The sequence below is a fragment of the Narcine bancroftii genome, chromosome 4 (genome assembly GCF_036971445.1).
Source record: "Narcine bancroftii isolate sNarBan1 chromosome 4, sNarBan1.hap1, whole genome shotgun sequence".
Classification (NCBI taxonomy): domain Eukaryota; kingdom Metazoa; phylum Chordata; class Chondrichthyes; order Torpediniformes; family Narcinidae; genus Narcine; species Narcine bancroftii.
The window spans coordinates 118,941,125-118,960,318 of NC_091472.1; the positions used below are offsets into that span (position 1 = coordinate 118,941,125).

A 19,194-nucleotide genomic window follows, 5' to 3' on the forward strand; every position below is an offset into this window, starting at 1 on the left:
TATCTTCCACTGATTCCGTATTTACTTCAAAGTACATTTTTAATTGTTTTTCAATAAATTCTCTAAAATCCTGTCTTTTAAGTAGCATGGGGTTTAATCTCCATCTATACATTCTTGGAGGGATGTCCTCTAGCTTTACTGTCAGTATTAAGGGTAAATGGTCCGATAGCATTCTCGCTTTATATTCTGTTTTTCTTACTCTATCCTGCATACTAGCTGATAACAAAAATAGGTCTATTCTTGAGTATGTTTTATGTCTAGTCGAGTAGTATGAGTATTCCTTTTCTTTTGGGTTTTGTTTCCTCCATATGTCCACAAGTTTCATTTCTTGCATTGATTTAATTATAAATTTGGTTACTTTGTTCTTCCTGTTAATTTTTTTCCCCGTTTTATCCATATTTGGATCCAAATTCAGATTGAAATCCCCTCCTATTAGTATGTTCCCTTGCGTATTAGCTACCTTCAAAAAGATATCTTGCATAAACTTTTGATCTTCTTCGTTAGGTGAATATATATTAAGTAGATTCCAAAGCTCCGAATATATCTGACATTTTATCATAACATATCTCCCTGCTGGATCTATTATTTCCTCTTCTATTTTAAATGGCACATTTTTGGTTATTAATACAGCCACTCCTCTTGCTTTTGAATTATATGATGCTGCTGTTACATGTCCTACCCAATCTCTCTTTAATTTCTTGTGCTCCAATTCAGTTAAGTGTGTTTCTTGGACAAATGCTATATCTATTTTTTCCTTTTTTAGTAAATTTAGTAGTTTCTTCCTTTTAATTTGGTTATGTATTCCATTAATATTTAAAGTCATATAGTTCAGCGTAGCCCTTTTATATTTTGTTTATCTTCTCTTTCCGTTTTTCCATCATTACCTTTCCTCCTTTTCCATTTCTGTTTTCTTATTTTCAACTCTTTACCAGACAACATTCCTACAACATCCAACATTTTCCTTATTCTCCTATTTCTATCTTCTTTATCCCCAATCTCCCCTTCCCCTCCAGAGTTGTCCTTTATCCCTTGTCGGACAACCACATCTCCCCTCTCCATTTGGATTTGCGAATCCACTCGCAAGCGTCAACTGATTTTGCAGTGACCACTCTTTTCCCCCACCCAGCCCCCCCCAGAAAAGATTTCACTTTTCATATGTCACAAAGGTCACTCTTTTAATTCCCTCCTTATTCTCTCTATTCCATTACCTTCCCTTATTAATTCTTGTCTATACTATCTATGTTTTCCTCTAATTACAGATACTTTCACATATGCCCATTGTCTCTATTCATTCTTATACCTCTTTACCCGCATACATATCAATCGTGGTCATTTTTACCCTCATTACCCATCTTCATCCCTCAGTCTATTTTTGTCTTTACCCACATACATATCAATCGTGATCATTTTTACTCTCATTACCCGTCTTCATCCCTCAGTCTATTTTTGTAATTGTTCTGCAAATTTTTGTGCTTCTTCTGGATCCGAGAATAGTCTGTTTTGTTGTCCTGGAATAAATATTTTCAATACCGCAGGATGCTTCAGTGTAAATTTATACCCTTTCTTCCATAAAATCGCCTTTGCTGTATTGAACTCTTTTCTCTTCTTTAGGAGTTCAAAACTTATATCTGGATAAATGAAGATTTTTTGCCCTTTATACTCCAGTGGTTTGTTGCCCTCTCTTACTTTTTCCATTGTCTTCTCCAGTACCTTTTCTCTTGTAGTATATCTTAGGAATTTTACTACAATAGATCTTGGTTTTTGTTGTGGTTGTGGTTTAGAGGCCAATACTCTATGTGCCCTTTCTATTTCCATTTCTTGCTGTAGTTCTGGACATCCTAGGGTCTTAGGGATCCACTCTTTTATAAACTCCCTCATATTCTTGCCTTCTTCATCTTCCTTAAGGCCCACTATCTTTATGTTATTTCTTCTGTTATAATTTTCCATTATATCTATTTTTTGAGCTAGTAGTTCTTGTGTCTCTTTAGTTTTTTTATTAGATCCTCCAATTTCTTTTTTAAGTCTTCTACCTCCATTTCTGCTGCTACTGCCCGCTCTTCCATCTTGTCCATTTTTTTCCCCATTTCTGTTAAGGTCATATCTATTTTAGTCACTTTCTCTTCTGTGTTGTTTATTCTTCTTCTTAAATCATTGAATTCCAGTGTCTGCCATTCTTTAAATGACTCCATGTATCCTCTAACAAGAGCAAGTATATCCTTTACCTTGCATTTCCCTTTATCTATTTCACTGTATTCTTCCTCTTCTTCTTCCTCTGGGTTGGCCATCTGTTGTTTCTTTGTTGCCCTTTCCTTCTCTTCTTTCTTGTTTCCATTGTCTTCTGTGGTCTCTTCTTGCTGCAGGTGTTCTGCAGCTGTCGTTGCCGGCTGTGGAGATCGACTCCCCAGCTGGTCCCCCCTCCCGTCGGTGTGTTTTTTTTCATGCGCGGTTGCACACTTTTACTCGGCTCTGTGAGCCATTGTTGTAGTTCTTTTTCTACCGACCTGAGGTAGTGGGCTCCTCTCTCCACAGCGGGCCTCTTCGGACAGGTAAGGCCTTCACCTTTTTCCTCCGTTGTCTTCTCTTCCTCTCTTCTTACCGTTGATTTTGATTTTTCTTCTTTTGTCTCCATCTTCTTTCCACCTTTATACTCACTTTTCTTTAACTTGTATTTCTGTGCCTTTGTATTTTCTCTTGTTTTTCCCGACTTTTCTGGAGAGGGCTGGAGTTCACCGTCCGGCCACTACTCCATCACGTGACTCCTGCTTTATATTAATTCTTAAAGTTTGGTAGCTGTAAGCCCCCTTCTTTGTACCATTCTGTTAATTTATCTAGCACTATCCTCGGTTTCCCTGCTTTCCATAAGAATTTCCTTATTATTTTCTTTAGCTCCTTGAAGAATTTCTCTGTTAGGTGAATTGGGAATGATTGAAATAGGTATTGTCTCCTTGGAAGATATTCATTTTATTACAATTTACCCTTCCTATCAATGTTAGTGGTAAGTCTTTCCAATGCTCTAAGTCGTCTTGTAATTTCTTCATTAATGACTGATAATTTAATTTGTATAGATGGCTTAAATTATTATCTAGTTGTATACCTTGGTATCGAATTGCTTGTGTTTGCCATTTAAATGGTGATTCTTTCTTAAACTTTGTGAAATCCACATTATTCATTGGCATTGCTTCACTTTTATTTGCGTTGATCTTGTACCCAGATACTTCTCCATATTCCTTCAATTTCTTATGTAATTCTTTTATTGATATTTCTGGTTCTGTTAAGTATACTATGACGTCATCTGCAAATAGACTGATTTTATATTCCTTCTCTTTTATTTTTATCCCTCTTATTTTATTTTATGTTCTTAACAGTTCTGCCAGTGGTTCTATAGCTAACGCGAACAGTGAGGGAGAGAGTGGACATCCCTGCCTAGTTGATCTGCTTAATTTAAATTGGTTTGATATATATCCATTTACAGTCACCTATAATGCTTTAATCTAATTAATACATTTCTCTGGTAGGTTGAACCTCTGTAGTACTTTGCATAAATAATTCCATTCTACTCTGTCAAAGGCTTTCTCTTCATCTAAAGCAACCGCCACTGTTGGCATCTTGTTTCCTTGTACTGCATGGATTAAGTTAATGAACTTACAGAAATTGGCTGTTGTTAGTCTTTTCTTAATAAATCCAGTTTGATCGGCTAATCCGTTTGCTAATAGTTTAGCTATTATTTTATAATCTGTGTTAAGAAGAGATATTGGTCTATACGATGCTGATGTTAGTGGATCTTTCCCCGACTTTGGTATTATTGCAATTATTGCTGTTTTGCATGAATCTGGCATGTTTTGTGTTTCTTCAATCTGGTTCATCACTTCCAGGAGAGGAGGAATTAATAAGTCTTTAAATATTTTATTGAATTCTATTGGGAGTCCATCCTCTCCCGGCGTTTTATTGTTCAGTAGTTTTTTTTAATATATCCTGTATTTCCTCTATTTCAAATGGTTTTATTAATTTATTTTGCTCCTCTTCTTGCAATTTCGGTATTCCAATTTTAGCTAGAAATTCATCTATTTTGTCTTCTTTCCCTTCGTTCTCAGTTCGATATAGTTGCTCATAGAATTCCTTGACGTTTTCATTGATCTCCGTTGGGTTATATGTAATTTGTTTGTCCTTTTTCCTTGATGCCAATACCGTTCTTTTAGTTTGTTCTGTCTTAGGCTGCCAAGCTAGTATTTTGTGCATTTTTTTTCCTAGCTCATAATACTTCTGTTTTGTCTTCATTATGTTCTTCTCCACTTTATATGTTTGGAGTGTTTCGTGTTTGTTTTTGTTCGCCAATTCTCTTCTTTTTGTTGTATCTTCCTTTATTGCTAATTCTTTTTCTGTACTTGCTATTTCCCTTTCCAGCTGTTCTATTTCCCGATTGTAATCCTTCTTCATCTTAGTTACATAACTTATTATCTGCCCTCTGATGAAGGCTTTTATTGCATCCCATAATATAAATTTGTCTTTCACTGATTCTGTATTTATTTCAAAGTACATTTTAATTTGTCACTCAATGAATTCTCTAAAATCCTGCCTTTTAAGTAGCATGGAGTTTAATCTCCATCTATACATTCTCAGTGGGATGTCCTCCAGCTCTATTGCTAATAACAGGGGTGAGTGATCCGATAACAATCTAGCTTTATATTCCGTTTTCCTAACTCTACCTTGGATTTGAGCTGATAACAGGAACAGGTCTATCCTTGAGTATGTTTGTGTCTACTCAAATAATATGAGTATTCCTTCTCCTTTGGGTGTTGTCTCCTCCATATATCCAAAAGTTGCATTTCCTGCATCGATTTGACCATAAATTTGGTTACTTTGTTCTTTCTGCTAGTCTTTTTTTCCAGTTTTATCCATCTTTGAGTCCAAATTAAAGTTAAAGTCCCCTCCTATCAGTATATTTCCCTGCGTATCTGCAATCTTCAAAAAGATATCTTGCATACATTTTTTATCTTCTTCATTAGGTGCATATACATTGAGCAAATTCCAAAATTCTGAATATATCTGACACTTTATCATTACATACCTCCCTGCTGGATCTATTATTTCCTCCTCTATTTTGATTGGTACATTTTTATTGATTAATATAGCTACTCCTCTGGCTTTTGAATTATATGATCCTGCCGTTACGTGCCCCACCCAATCTCTCCTTAATTTCTTGTGCTCCACTTCAGTTAGATGTGTTTCTTGCACGAATGCTGTATCAATTTTTTCTTTCTTCAGTAAATTTAACATCCTCTTCCTTTTAATTTGGTTATGTATACCGTTAATATTTAAAGTCATATAGTTCAACATGGCCATTTCATACTTTGTTTACTTTTCCTTTCCACTTCCTCATCACCACCTTTCCTCCTTATCCATTTCTGTTGTTTTTTTTTAAAAAACACACTGTAAGACAACACTTCTAAAACATTAAATATTTCCACTATTCCCACATCTAAAATTCCCTTAACCCCAAATGTCACCCCCCCTCTCTGAGTTGCCCCTTGTCGGGCAACCATATCTCCCCTCTCCATTTGGAATGCGAACCCGCTCGCAGCGTCATCTGATTTCGCAGTGACTGTTATTCTCTCCCACCCAGCCCCCTCCAGAAAAGAGTTTTATCTTCACATATAACAAAGCTCACACTCTTAATTCCCCCCTTACTTCCTTTCTTCCCCTTCTTAGTTCTTACTTGTATTTTATTCTTCTTCTTTATATGAAGTTTGTCGTCATTCTTGTTCTTGTTACATCTCTTCATCTCTCTGTCTGTTTTGCAAACATTCTGAAAATTCTCGTGCTTCCTCCGGATCCGAGAACAGTCTGCTTTGCTGCCCCAGGATAATTATTTTAAGCACCGCTGGATATCTTAATATAAATTTATAGCCTTTCTTCCATAGGATCAATTTTGCTGCATTAAACTCCTTCCTCTTCTTCAGGAGCTCAAAACTTATGTCTGGGTAGAAAAATTTTTTTTTTTTTACTTTTGTATTCCAGTGGCTTTTTGTCTTCTCTTATTTTTTTCATTGCCTTCTCCAATATATTTTCTCTTGTCGTATATCTCAGGAATTTTACAAGAATGGATCTTGGTTTTTGTTGTGGCTGTGGTTTAGGGGCTAATGTTCTGTGTGCCCTTTCTATTTCTATTCCTTCCTGTAATTCTGGCATTCCTAGGACCCTGGGGATCCATTCTTTTATAAATTCTTTCATATCTTTGCCTTCTTCATCTTCCTTAAGGCCCACTATCTTTATATTGTTTCTCCTATTATAGTTTTCCATTATATCCATCTTCTGAGCTAACAACTCCTGTGTTTCTTTAACTTTTTTTTAATCAGATTCTTCTAATTTCTTTTTTAAGTCATCCACTTCCATTTCTATGGCTGTTTCCCATTCTTCCACCTTGTCTATTCTTTTCCCTATTTTTGTCATTACCATCTCTAATCTATTCACTTTTTCCTCTGTACCTTTTATTCTTTTCATTTCATTAAATTCTCGTGTCTGCCATTCTTTTAATGCTTCCATATATTCTTGAAAAAATTTCCTATCTATGTACAGTTCATTCCCTTTATCTTCTATTTCTCTGTGCAGAGTTTGATGTTCTCCCTCCTCTTCCCCTGAGTCCACTCCAGGACCTATGTCCTCTACCTCTCTTTCTTGTATCTGTGTCTCTTCTAACTTTCTTGTTGGGCTGTTTGTCTCAGTTTCCTGGGTATTTTTTTTAATTAATGGTGTCTTGATGTTGATTCTCTTCCTCTGGGCTGGTCATCTGTTGAGTCTCCGATTTCCTTTTTTCATTCTCCTCCTTTTCGTTCCCATTGTTTTCTGTATCTTCCCGCTGGGAGCCCTGCTGTCGAGTCTTACTCAGCTGTTCAAGCTGTGGAGTTCTACTCCACAGTTGGTCCCCCCTCCCATCGGTGTTGTGTTTGTCGTGCGCACCTCTATTTGGCTCCGTGAGCCATCCTTGTAGTCCTGCGCTCGGTGGGTCGTGACCCTTCGGGGTTTCCACTGACCTCAGGGAGAGGGCTGCTCTTTCCACGGCGGGTCCCTGCTTCTTCGTACAGGTAAGGCCTTCACCTTTCTCTTCCGATGTCTTTCCTTCTTCTTTTCTTCCTGTTGTGTTTGGCTTTTCTTTCTTTGGCGCCATTTTCTCCATACCTTTATTTTTTATTTGTTGTGGTTTGTGTGTCTGTGGCTTTGCTTTTTCTTTACTTTTTTCCTTCTTTTCTGAGAGGGCTGGTGTTCTCCTACTGGCCACTACTCCATCACGTGACTCCTCCCCAGAAGTCTCTTAAAAACTATCATCATGTCTGCTTCCACCACTACTTCTGGCAGTCCACTCCAGGCACCCACCACACTTTTTTTTTTAAAAAGCCATGCACATCTCCCTTTAACTTCATCAACTCAAATGCCTGTCCTCTACAAGATAATGGTAGATCTTCAACCCAACACAATCTCATTGCAATTATAGTAATGGAGGATTTAGACCATCTTATGCAAGAATGTATACATATGAATCAAGAAGACTTAATCTAATTTCCACCTACTTTGATAATAATGTATGCGTGAATCAGAAGACATAATTTAAATTCCACCATGGGGCCCAGAGATGCAGTTGAATCAGAAGACATAATATAAATTCAACCATGAGGCCCAGAGATGCAGTTGTCTTTTGTTGGTTGCAGACTGTCAAGAGACCTTGAAGAAGGGAGGAGTCACGTGATGGAGTAGTGGCCGGATGGTGAACTCCACACCTCTCCAGAAAAGTCAGAAAAAACAAAGGAAAACACAAAGGCACAGAAATAAAAGTGAAAGAAAAGTGAGTATAAAGGTGGAAAGAAGATGGCAACAAAAAAAGAAAAATCGAAATCAACGGTAAGAAGAGAGGAAGAGAAGACAACGGAGAAAGAAGGAGAAGGCCTTACCAGTTCGAAGAGGCCCGCTGTGGAGAGAGAAACCCGCTTCCTCAGGTCGGTAGAAATTGGACTACAAAAATGGCTCGCTGAGCCGAGTAAAAGTGCGCAACCGCGAAGTTGCGAATGAAAAAAAACACACCGACGGGAGGGGGGACCAGCTGGGGAGTGGATCTCCACAGCCGGCAACGACAGCTGCAGAACACCTGCAGCAAGAAGAGGACACAGAAGACAATGGAAACAAGAAAGAAGAGAAGAAAAGGGCAACAAAGAAACAACAGATGGCCAACCCAGAGGAAGAAGAAGAGGAAGAGTACAGTGAAATAGAAGAAGAAGGGAAAGGCAAGATAAAGGATATACTTTCTCTTATTAAAGGATACATGGAGTCATTTAAAGAATGGCAAACACAGGAATTTAAGGATTTAAGAAGAAGAATAAACAACACAGAAGAGAAAATGAATAAAATAGATATGACCTTAACAGAAATGGGAAAGAAAATGGACAAGATGGAAGAGCGGGCAGTAGCAGCAGAAATGGAGGTAGAGGACTTAAAAAAAGAAATTAGAGGAATCTTATAAAAAAGCTATAGAGACACAAGAACTACTAGCTCAGAAAATAGATATAATGGAAAATTATAACAGAAGAAATAACATAAAGATAGTTGTCCTTAAGGAAGATGAAGAAGGCAAGAATATGAGGGAGTTTATAAAAGATTGGATCCCTAGGATCCTAGGATGTCCAGAACTACAGCAAGAAATGGAAATAGAAAGGGCACATAGAGCATTGGCCTTTAAACCACAACCACAGCAAAAACCAAGATCTATTTTAGTAAAATTCCTAAGATATACTACAAGAGAAAAGATACTGGAGAAGACAATGGAAAAAGTAAGAGAGGGCAATAAGTCACTGGAGTATAAAGGGCAAAGAATCTTCATTTATCCAGATATAAGTTTTGAACTCCTAAAGAAGAGAAAGGAGTTCAATACAGCAAAGGCGATTTTATGGAAGAAAGGGTATAAATTTATACTAAAGCATCCAGCAGTATTGAAAATATTTATTCCAGGAAAACAAAACAGACTATTCTCGGATCCAGAAGAAGCACGAAAATTTGCTGAACAATTACAAAATAGACAGAGAGATGAAGACGTGTAATGAGAGTAAAAATGATCACGATTGATATGTATGTGGGTAAAGAGGTATAAGAGTGTATAGGTATAATGTGCATACGTGAATGTATCTGTACTTAGAGGAAAATATAGATAGTATAGACAAGAATTAATAAGGGAAGGTAATGGAATAGAGAGAATAAGGAGGGAATTAAAAGAGTGACCTTTGTTACATATGAAAAGTGAAATCTTTTCTGGGGGGGGCTGGGTGGGGGGGAATAGCGGTCACTGCAAAATCAGTTGACGCTTGCGAGTGAATTCGCAAACCCAAATGGAGAGGGGAGATGTGGTTGTCCGACAAGGGATAAAGGACAACTCAGGAGGGGAAGGGGAGATTGGGGCTAAAGAAGTTATAAATAGGAGAATAAGGAAAATGTTTGATGTTTTAGGAATGTTGTCTTATAAAGGGTTTAAAAAAAGAAAACAGAGATGGAAAAGGAGGAAAGGTAATGATGGAAAAACGGAAAGGGAAGATAAACAAAGTATAAAATGGCTACGTTGAACTATATGACTTTAAATATTAATGGAATACATAACCAAATTAAAAGGAAGAAACTGCTAAATTTACTGAAAAAAGAAAAAATTGATATAGCATTTGTCCAAGAAACACACTTAACTGAATTGGAGCACAAGAAATTAAAGAGAGATTGGGTAGGACATGTAACAGCAGCATCGTATAATTCAAAAGCAAGAGGAGTGGCTATATTAATTAGTAAAAATGTGCCATTTAAAATAGAAGAGGAAATAATAGATCCAGCAGGGAGATATGTAATGATAAAATGTCAGATATATTCAGAGGTTTGGAATCTACTTAATGTATATTCACCTAACGAAGAAGATCAAAAGTTTATGCAAGATATCTTTTTGAAGGTAGCTAATACGCAAGGGAACATACTAATAGGAGGGGATTTCAACCTGAATTTGGATTCAAATATGGATAAAACTGGGAAAAAAATTAACAGAAAGAACAAAGTAACCAAATTTATAATTAAATCAATGCAAGAAATGCAACTTTTGGATATATGGAGGAAACAAAACCCAAAAGAAAAGGAATATTTATATTACTCGGCTAGACATAAAACATACTCAAGAATAGACCTATTTTTGTTATCAGCTAGTATGCAAGATAGAGTAATTAAAACAGAATATAAAGCTAGAATACTATCGGACCATTCATCCTTAATATTGACAGTAAAGCTCGAGGACATCCCTCCAAGAATGTATAGATGGAGATTAAACCCCATGCTACTTAAAAGGCAGGATTTTAGAGAATTTATTGAAAAACAATTAAAAATGTATTTTGAAATAAATACGGAATCAGTGGAAGATAAGTTTATACTATGGGATGCAATGAAGGCATTTATTAGTGGGCAAATAATAAGTTATGTAACCAAGATGAAGAAGGACTATAATCAGGAAACAGAGCAGTTCGAAAGGGAAATAGTAAATATAGAAAAAAAATTAGCAATGAAAGAAGATACAACTAAAAGAAGAGAATTGGCGGATAAAAAAAATAAAATATGAAACATTACAAACATATAAGGTAGAGAAGAATATAATGAAGACAAAACAGAAATATTATGAACTGGGTGAAAAAACGCACAAAATCCTAGCATGGCAGCTTAAGACAGAACAAGCTAAGAAAATGGTATTGGCATCAAGGAAAAAAGACAAACAAATTACATATAATCCAAAAGAAATTAAGGAAAACTTTAGAGAATTCTATGAACAATTATACCGAACTGAAAACGAAGGGAAAGAAGGGAAAATAGATGAATTTTTGACTAAAATTGAACTACCAAAACTACAAATAGAGGAACAAAATAAATTAACAGAACCATTTGGAACAGTAGAAATACAAGAGATAATAAAAAAAATTACCAAATAATAAGACACCAGGAGAGGATGGACTCCCAATAGAATTCTACAAAACATTTAAAGACTTATTAATTCCGCCCCTCCTGGATGAAATCAACCAGATTGATGAAACACAAAGCTTACCAGATTCATGTAAAACAGCAATAATTACAGTAATACTAAAACAAGGGAAAGATCCACTCTCACCAGCGTCATATAGACCAATATCTTTACTAAACACAGATTATAAGATAATAGCTAAACTATTAGCAAACAGATTAGCAGAGCAGGTACCGAAAATGGTAAATTTAGAACAAACTGGATTTATCAAAAAAAGACACACAACAGACAATATTTGTAAATTTATTAACTTAATTCATGCAGTAGAAGGAAATAAAGCACCTGCAGTAGCAGTTGCTTTAGACGCAGAGAAGGCCTTCGACAGAGTAGAATGGAATTATTTTTTCAAAGTATTGCAAAAATTCAGCTTACCGGAGAAGTATATTAATTGGATTAAAGCATTATATAAGGGACCGTTAGCGAAAGTGACAGTAAATGGACATGTATCAAAACAATTTAACTTAAGCAGGTCAACGCGGCAGGGATGCCCACTATCACCTTTATTGTTTGCGTTAGCCATAGAACCACTAGCAGAATCGATAAGAATAGATAATAATATAAAAAGAATAAAAATAAAAGACAGGGAATATAAAATCAGTCTATTTGCGGATGATGTGATAGTGTACTTAACAGAACCAGAAGTATCAATAAAAGAATTATATAAGAAATTGAAGGAATATGGAGAAGTGTCGGGTTACAAGATAAACGTAAATAAAAGTGAAGCAATGCCTATGAATAATGCGGATTTCTCAAAATTTAAGAAGGAATCTCCATTTAGATGGCAAATGCAGGCAATAAGATACCTAGGTGTACAAATAAACAAAAATCTCGGCCAATTATATAAACTCAATTATTATCCACTAATGTAAAAATTACAGGACGATTTAGATCATTGGAAAGATCTACCACTAACACTAATAGGAAGGATAAACTGTATTAAAATGAACATTTTTCCAAGGATATTATACTTATTTCAGACATTGCCAATACAACTGACAGAAAAATTCTTCAAAGAGTTAAAGAAAATAATAAGGAAATTTTTATGGAGAGGGGGGAAACCGAGGATAGCACTGGATAAATTAACAGAATGGTATAAACAAGGAGGCTTACAATTGCCAAACTTTAAAAATTATTATAGAGCCGCAAAATTAAGATACCTATCAGATTTTTATCAAACAAGGGAAAAACCAGACTGGATGAGATTAGAATTAGATAAAATAGGTGAAAAGAAACCTGAACACATATTATATAAATGGGATGAAAAATTGGTACAACATAGAACTTCTCCAGTATTACATCATCTCCTCAATATTTGGAAGAAGATTCATGTAGAAAGAAATAAAACAAATTATCAATTACCAAAACTAATATTGACGCAAAATAAGTTACTCCCTTTTACAATTGATAACCTTTCCTTTAGAGAATGGGAAAAAAAAGGGATTAAAAGAATAGAAAATTGTTTTTCAGGAAGTAGATTCTTATCCTTTGAACAAATGAGAGATAAGTACAATATAACTGGAGATACAGCGCTGGCATATTACCAACTGAGATCCTACTTGAAAGATAAATTAGGAAGCAATTTGAGTTTGCCAGAGGGAAGTAACCTTGAATATGTGATTACAGATACAATGTTAATCAAAAGATTTATAACAAATATGTATATTAAACTGCAAGAAAAGGAGAATGAGGAAACAAATGGTAAAACTAAACAAAAATGGGAACAAGATTTAAATATAAAGATAAAAAAGGAAACATGGGAGAAATTATGTTCTGGAACGATGAGAAATACAATAAATACGAGGCTACATATGATACAATATAACTGGTTACACAGACTATACATTACACCTCAAAAGTTAAATAAATGGGACCCAACAGTATCTGATAGATGTTTTCGATGTAAAAAAGAAATGGGAACAACAATTCATGCAATCTGGACATGTGAGAAAGTAGAAAAATTTTGGGAAGATCTCAATCAGATATTAAATAAAATAACAGAAAACAATATACCAAAGAATCCAGAGATCTTTCTCCTAAGTAACATAAAAAACAAAGAGTTTGGAATTGATTTGGAGGATGCACAAAAAAGATTTGTTAAGATAACTCTAGCCGTAGCAAAAAAATGTATTATGTCAACCTGGAAATTGGAAGATAATCTGAAAATACAACAATGGTATATAGAAATGAATAAATGTATTCCATTAGAAAAAATTACATATAGTTTAAGAAATAATATTGAAATATTCGAACAAATATGGGAGCCTTACATTAAATACAATAGCGAAAACCTACCGGGGACAATCATTACCTAAGTTGATGGAAGGAGAAGGAAAGAAAAGAATGGACTCAGTAGAATTTCTGGTGTATTTTTGTTGAATGACAACATTATCTGACTGGTTTAATGTAACCTAGATTGTATACCTAAAATGGATGGGAGGGGGGTGGTGGGGGGGTGGCTTGGGAGGAGGGAGGGGGGGGGGGAAGAAAAAGTCACTGTATATGTGTGAAAAAGAAAAAGTGTGTAGCATGGCTAATGTGATTTATGGTGTAAAAAAATTAAAAAAAAAAAGAGACCTTGAAGATAAGTAAACTATTTATTCAGGGTGATGGGCTATGAGTAAACAATTTTTGGGTAATATAAGCCATGGTCCCGCTGCTGAAGTTTCAGACTCTCTGAGTGTTAGAAACTTCTCTCAGCAAGAACATCTGGAGTCCAACCAACGTTCCAGTCGGGGGAGGTGGAGAAGCTGCTACCGGCGCCCAGACAACCTACTACAAGTATGCGGTTGTTGCCTCACTTCGGCAGTTGGGACCAGTCCAGGCGTTGATAAGTATAATTGGGAAGGGCTTGCATATTGTAGTTTGAAATCAGCTTTAGATTTAGTAATAAAGATTTGCATAAACAGAGGTGCTCTAGGCATGTGTCTGTTTTCTTTCGGTAGTTCAAACACTGTGACCAATCTAAAACGAACAAAGTGAGAGGTACAAGTTTACCCAGGACAAATATACCCAAATTTCTTGATTCATTCAATATCCAGAAAACTTGAATAAGTTTCAAGTGAAATGGATACTCAAGCCTCCCAGAAGATGAAAATTCCACAGATTCATCACTCCCTGAGGATGAAGTTTCTCATCTCAGTCTAAAAATAGAGAGTAGATAATTCAGAACTATGGCCCTGACTTCTCCTTGTGTCCATTCTATTGAGCCCTCTAACTATTCTTGGGACAAATGACAGACCACAGATGCTAAAATCTAGAGTAAAACACAATCTGCTGGATGATCTCAGTTGGTTGAGTAGCAAGACATCTTGATGAAAGGTTCTGGTCCTAAAAGTTAACTGTATTTTTTCCCCACTGATGCTGAGAAATCCACCGAGTTCTTTCAACAGATTGCACCCCCACCCCCACCCCACCGTGTATTTGTTTGGTTGGTCTTAGTAACATCGCTGCTCATCTTTTCCCCAAAGTACAGAGAAAGAGACCTATCTCTTTCCAACAACCTTCTCATAAAATGAACACTCTGCCCCAGGAATCAGTCTGCTGAATATTAAGTGCATTCCCTCAAAATAAAGTTTGCCCTTCCTTTAGAACCAAGAAAGAATTGTGGTTCCAAATTGGAACCTTTTTCTGTGTTTACGTAGCAAAACATAGAAAGGACATGATTTAAGATTCAGCTTCAGTATTCCTGGATTTTGAGAATTTCTACAGTCTGAATAGATCGGCTGGCAGAAATATAATTGGATTGATAGTTGCTAAAAATGGATACAACATAATTATCCGTCTGTGGATACATTGTTTTCTGAAAGATTGTTTTTCACAATTTGAAATAACTGTTTTTTTTAAAGAAAAAGAACTTTACATTTTAATAAAAGTGTAAATCTAAGCAGATCTCCGTGAACAATTAAAAAAAAATTCTACATTGATCTGTTTCAAAACATTTAGGAAGAGAATTTGTAACGTTGCAACAGTTTACTCACAATAATCTTGGCATGCGGCTTTGGCTCTGAATAATACTTGCTTGAAATTGAGGGTAGCTGAACTTTCTTGGCTGTGGGTCACATTCAGAAATATATGAGACATTGTCCAAACAATATTAATCCCAGCAATTTTCAACCAGTTACACAACAAGAAAACAGTGTGGTTAGTTCAAAAAACCCCTGTGCCATTGAAAATTCATCTTTTATCAAAATAACAATATGACTTGTGTGTGGAGGAAATGTGGCCTCTCAGCCTGTTGGGAGAATATGTGTATTGAGGGTGGTTACATACCTCCCTATATGAAACTTATTCGTAAGTCACAACAAGGTTGAACTCCAGCCACTCATTAGTGTGCACCTTGCTGTTAGCTAATTTAAATGACCTTATTGGCCAGAAGCACAGATAAGCACATTCTCTCTCTCTGCCTCTTGGTCCAAGCCCCGGACATCATTCCATACCAGGCTACTACTATGGACATCCCTGGAAGTATCATGGGTAAGGTGTGCACTACATTGAAGCTGAACCATAGTACTGCGATAGGTCAGTACTTGCAGAGAGCTACAACCCTGTTGGAGTCAGGGAACTGGGGGGGGGGGGGGGGGGGGGGTTGTAAGAGTCCCTATTTGTAGTATGTGAGCGGGTCAAGAATAGGTTTACTGTTGTCAGAGTCCAACCAAAGTCAGACGTGAACGTCTATATCATTGCTTAAGTGAAATAGTGATCGAGTACAGTTTAATATTCTCTTCTGCTTGTATCCTGTGTGTTAATAAAAGTTACATGTGATTGTTACTCATCTCTCTGAACCCACCGAACCTGATATTCTTCCCAACACAATGACATCATTGAACATTAGTCATTGACATGCTCACATATTACAGCAAGCATTTCTGCATCTGCCGCTCTTAAATTTAATTTAATTGAAGAAAACTCTTTCAAGCTCTCATTCAAAAAGCAGTGCAAAATAAAAACAGGAGAAAAGATCAAGAAAGAGACAAGGCCCTTCTAACATTCCTCAACAGCTCTCAGTAAATACAGTTCATGGCCCAAGTGTCCACCTTAATTATAATGTATTGTATTAATGTAATGTATAAATCTGTAGATGGGCTATGCTATTAAAGTTAACAAAATCAAACAAAGGCACTTCCCCTCAATTTTTGTGAAAAAGTATTCACTTTCCCCACTGTGTCTGGAATTTTCTGCACTCCTTTGCCATCTTTTTGATTCTCCCCACCCCCCCATGTTTAATCAACAGAGGTAAACATTTTCATTGAGTAACATTTCAACAGTTGGTCGAGCAGTTGTTCAAAATGGCAGTGGCATCCAGTGTTGAAATTCCAAAGTGCAATGTACTAACAGTGCAATTCATTGTTAGAGACTATATTCTAATGGGCCATTTAAAACAGGAAACAGGCCACTGTTGCCCTGGGGACCATAGTTTGGCCACCTTTGCTCTCAACCATGTATGCATGAGAGGAAAGTGAAGATGGAAATGAACTGAGAATTGCACTGTAGTTAACACTAAACATTATGGTTCTGATAAGCCAGAGCAATTTGTGTTTTGGAATTTAACCCAGTCCTATGAGATACTGTCCTGTCGTTACTTTATCAACAGAAAGATGGTCTAAGTGTTTGTAAAGCAACTGCAGAGAGCACTTCAGCTTGAAGGTGGTGACTCTGTGGAATTTGCTGTCACACACAGCTGTGGAGGCCAAATCATTGGGTATATTTAAAGCAGAGGTTGACAGGTTATTGATTAGCAAGGGTGTCAAAGGTAATAGTCAAAATGCAGGAGAATAAGGTTGAGAGGAAAAATACATAAGCCACGATTCGAATCGTACAGTAGACCTGATGAGCTGAATGGCCTATTGACCACCGCCAGTGGGCTGATCTCGCCTCAAACCGTGCATCTTGGCACCTCACAGTTCGGTGGGCAGCAACCTCCTTTGAAGAAGACCGCAGAGCCCACCTCACTGACAAAAGACAAAGGAGGAAAAACCCAACACCCAACCCCAACCCACCAATTTTCCGCTGCAACCGTGTCTGCCTGTCCCGCATCAGACTTGTCAGCCACAAACGAGCCTGCAGCTGACGTGGACATTTACCCCTCCATAAATCTTCGTCCGCGAAGCCAAGCCAAAGAAAGAAAAGTCTTATACAATACCAGGATCAGGGAGAGAATTCATTACATTTGCCCAAGAACATCTGTGATAATTGAAGGCAGTTAGTAACCTCTAAATCTGTGCTTGCATGATTTGTTCTTTGATTTTGCTTATTTCTTTCTGCCTTTTCTGACCTTCCCAATTTCAGAAGGGCAAAATAAACTTTCAGTCACAACAAAGTATTTTTCTGAGGACCAACAGTGAAGAAACAAAAATGATACATCAGGGCATCTTGGTTAGCATATTAGTTAGTGCAATGCTGTTACTGCGCCTGCGATCAGGACTGAGGTTTGAATCCCGCGCTAACTTAAAAGAGTTTGTACGTTCCCCCCCACCGTGTCTGCGCAGGTTTTCTCTGGGGGCTCCAGTTTCCTCCCACCATTCAAAATGTAACGGGGGTCGTAGGTTAATTGGGTGGCATGGCTCATGGGTCGAAATAGCCTGTTTGCATGCTGCATGTCTAAAATAAGAGAACATTGCAGCATGCAAACGAGGGTGTGAACATTCTCAAACAGTGATCCATTTTCCTTTGCCCACTGTTTTATTCAAGATCTTAATCTTTTCCTTCCTCTCCAGATTACCGGTCTTAACAAGTGATCATTTACATGCGACACCAGAGCAGCACACATAATACTGTACTGTAGGAACTCCTTGGGTCAAGCAGCATACACGAAAGGCCCCTTCATCGTGTTTCATAAATACATAATAAGGCTAACCTGAAAAATGTATTCATGGGTATTTTAAATTGTGCAAGGTCAGAATATTTCCAAAAACAATCCACGCCAATAATGTATTTCAGATCAGTGAATCAGTGGTCATCAGACTACACGGCAGAATGTAATTTTCAGCACCTAAATATCTTATCTAATTATACTTATGCCGGCTGTCCCATGCCTTTTAATTCAATCCAAGGACTTCCCTGTTAATGGAGCACAAGCAAATCTTGTAACATTTATCTACACAATAAATTATCAAAAAATGTTGATAATTCCAGATTTGCTTCTACATTATTTCAATAAATAAAATTTTAGAATAAGTGATTATGTACCTGATATCTGTAATCATTTTATTTGGCAAAACATTAAGGATGAAACAAGTGTGCCAACCAACACCATCAGCTGTCCTGTATTTTGCTCTTTGTGGTTGGGATATTTCTTGTTTATGTAATCTTTATGGACTATTCGCCATCACTCGCAGCAAGCAAGCCACATTGCAGTTCCAGATCATTGGCTTCACCATTTGAGCAAGGCACACGACTTCCAGGACATGGGTTATTTTAACCCTTGGCTTCACCCTCAAAGGAGGAAGAAATATTAGAAACCAGGCAAGCAAAACAATTACAAATGGTGACTGTAAACTCCAGCATATAAATTGAGAATTTATTTTCTGTGGGACAGAGGGAGTTAAGCAACACTGCTGGTTGGAAAGATAGTGGGCAGAAATGTTTCGATAAAAATTGCACAGCAGGTTTATCTTCTGTCAACTAAAGGATACACGACTATCAGCTTGCTTTTCCTCTTTGCAAACTTGCTGCAGATGTCCTTTAGATTTTTATTCTATTGGAGTTGCCCGATTTTCCTTAATTCCGCCATCAGAGACCGTACTTTATCCAAATGCTTAGACTTAGATCTTGGTCTGTGTGACCCACCGCCAGTACTGAGAAGAAGAGCTACAATTTAGCGTGCAGTCAGAAACTAGGTGAGGGATAGGTAGAGCAAATGGAATGTCTGTGAAAAGGAATTATGAAGAGGGCTAATTCTAAACTGTGTGGCAATTGGGGGAGTGCAAATTATGTCATTATTAGATAGGAGCTGGAAAAGGTTGGAAGCAGCACATGGGAAGATATTTAAGGACTAGCCACTTTGAGTCAAGAACCAGCATGGACCTGTATGGAGGAAGGGCAGGAATGGCAAGGAAAGAGGACCATGGACCATGAGAAAAGTTGTGAATTTAGGCAGAAAGAAAAAGGAGACATTTGGAAAGTTT

At 37.0% G+C, this 19,194-nt stretch overlaps 1 protein-coding gene across 6 annotated transcripts in view; it reads right to left on the reverse strand.

The window, feature by feature from the left end:
* Positions 1–19,194, reverse strand: part of tango2 (transport and golgi organization 2 homolog (Drosophila)) — a 261,525-nt gene that overhangs the window by 199,563 nt on the left and 42,768 nt on the right. For 5 of the 6 annotated variants that reach the window (XM_069932596.1, XM_069932591.1, XM_069932593.1 and 2 more), the window contains one exon: positions 15,049–15,119. The gene's annotated coding sequence lies outside the window, so the exon portion shown is untranslated. Of the gene's footprint in view, positions 1–15,048; positions 15,120–18,256; positions 18,478–19,194 lie in introns of those variants that run through there. The other variant, XM_069932594.1, reaches the window with a different exon arrangement.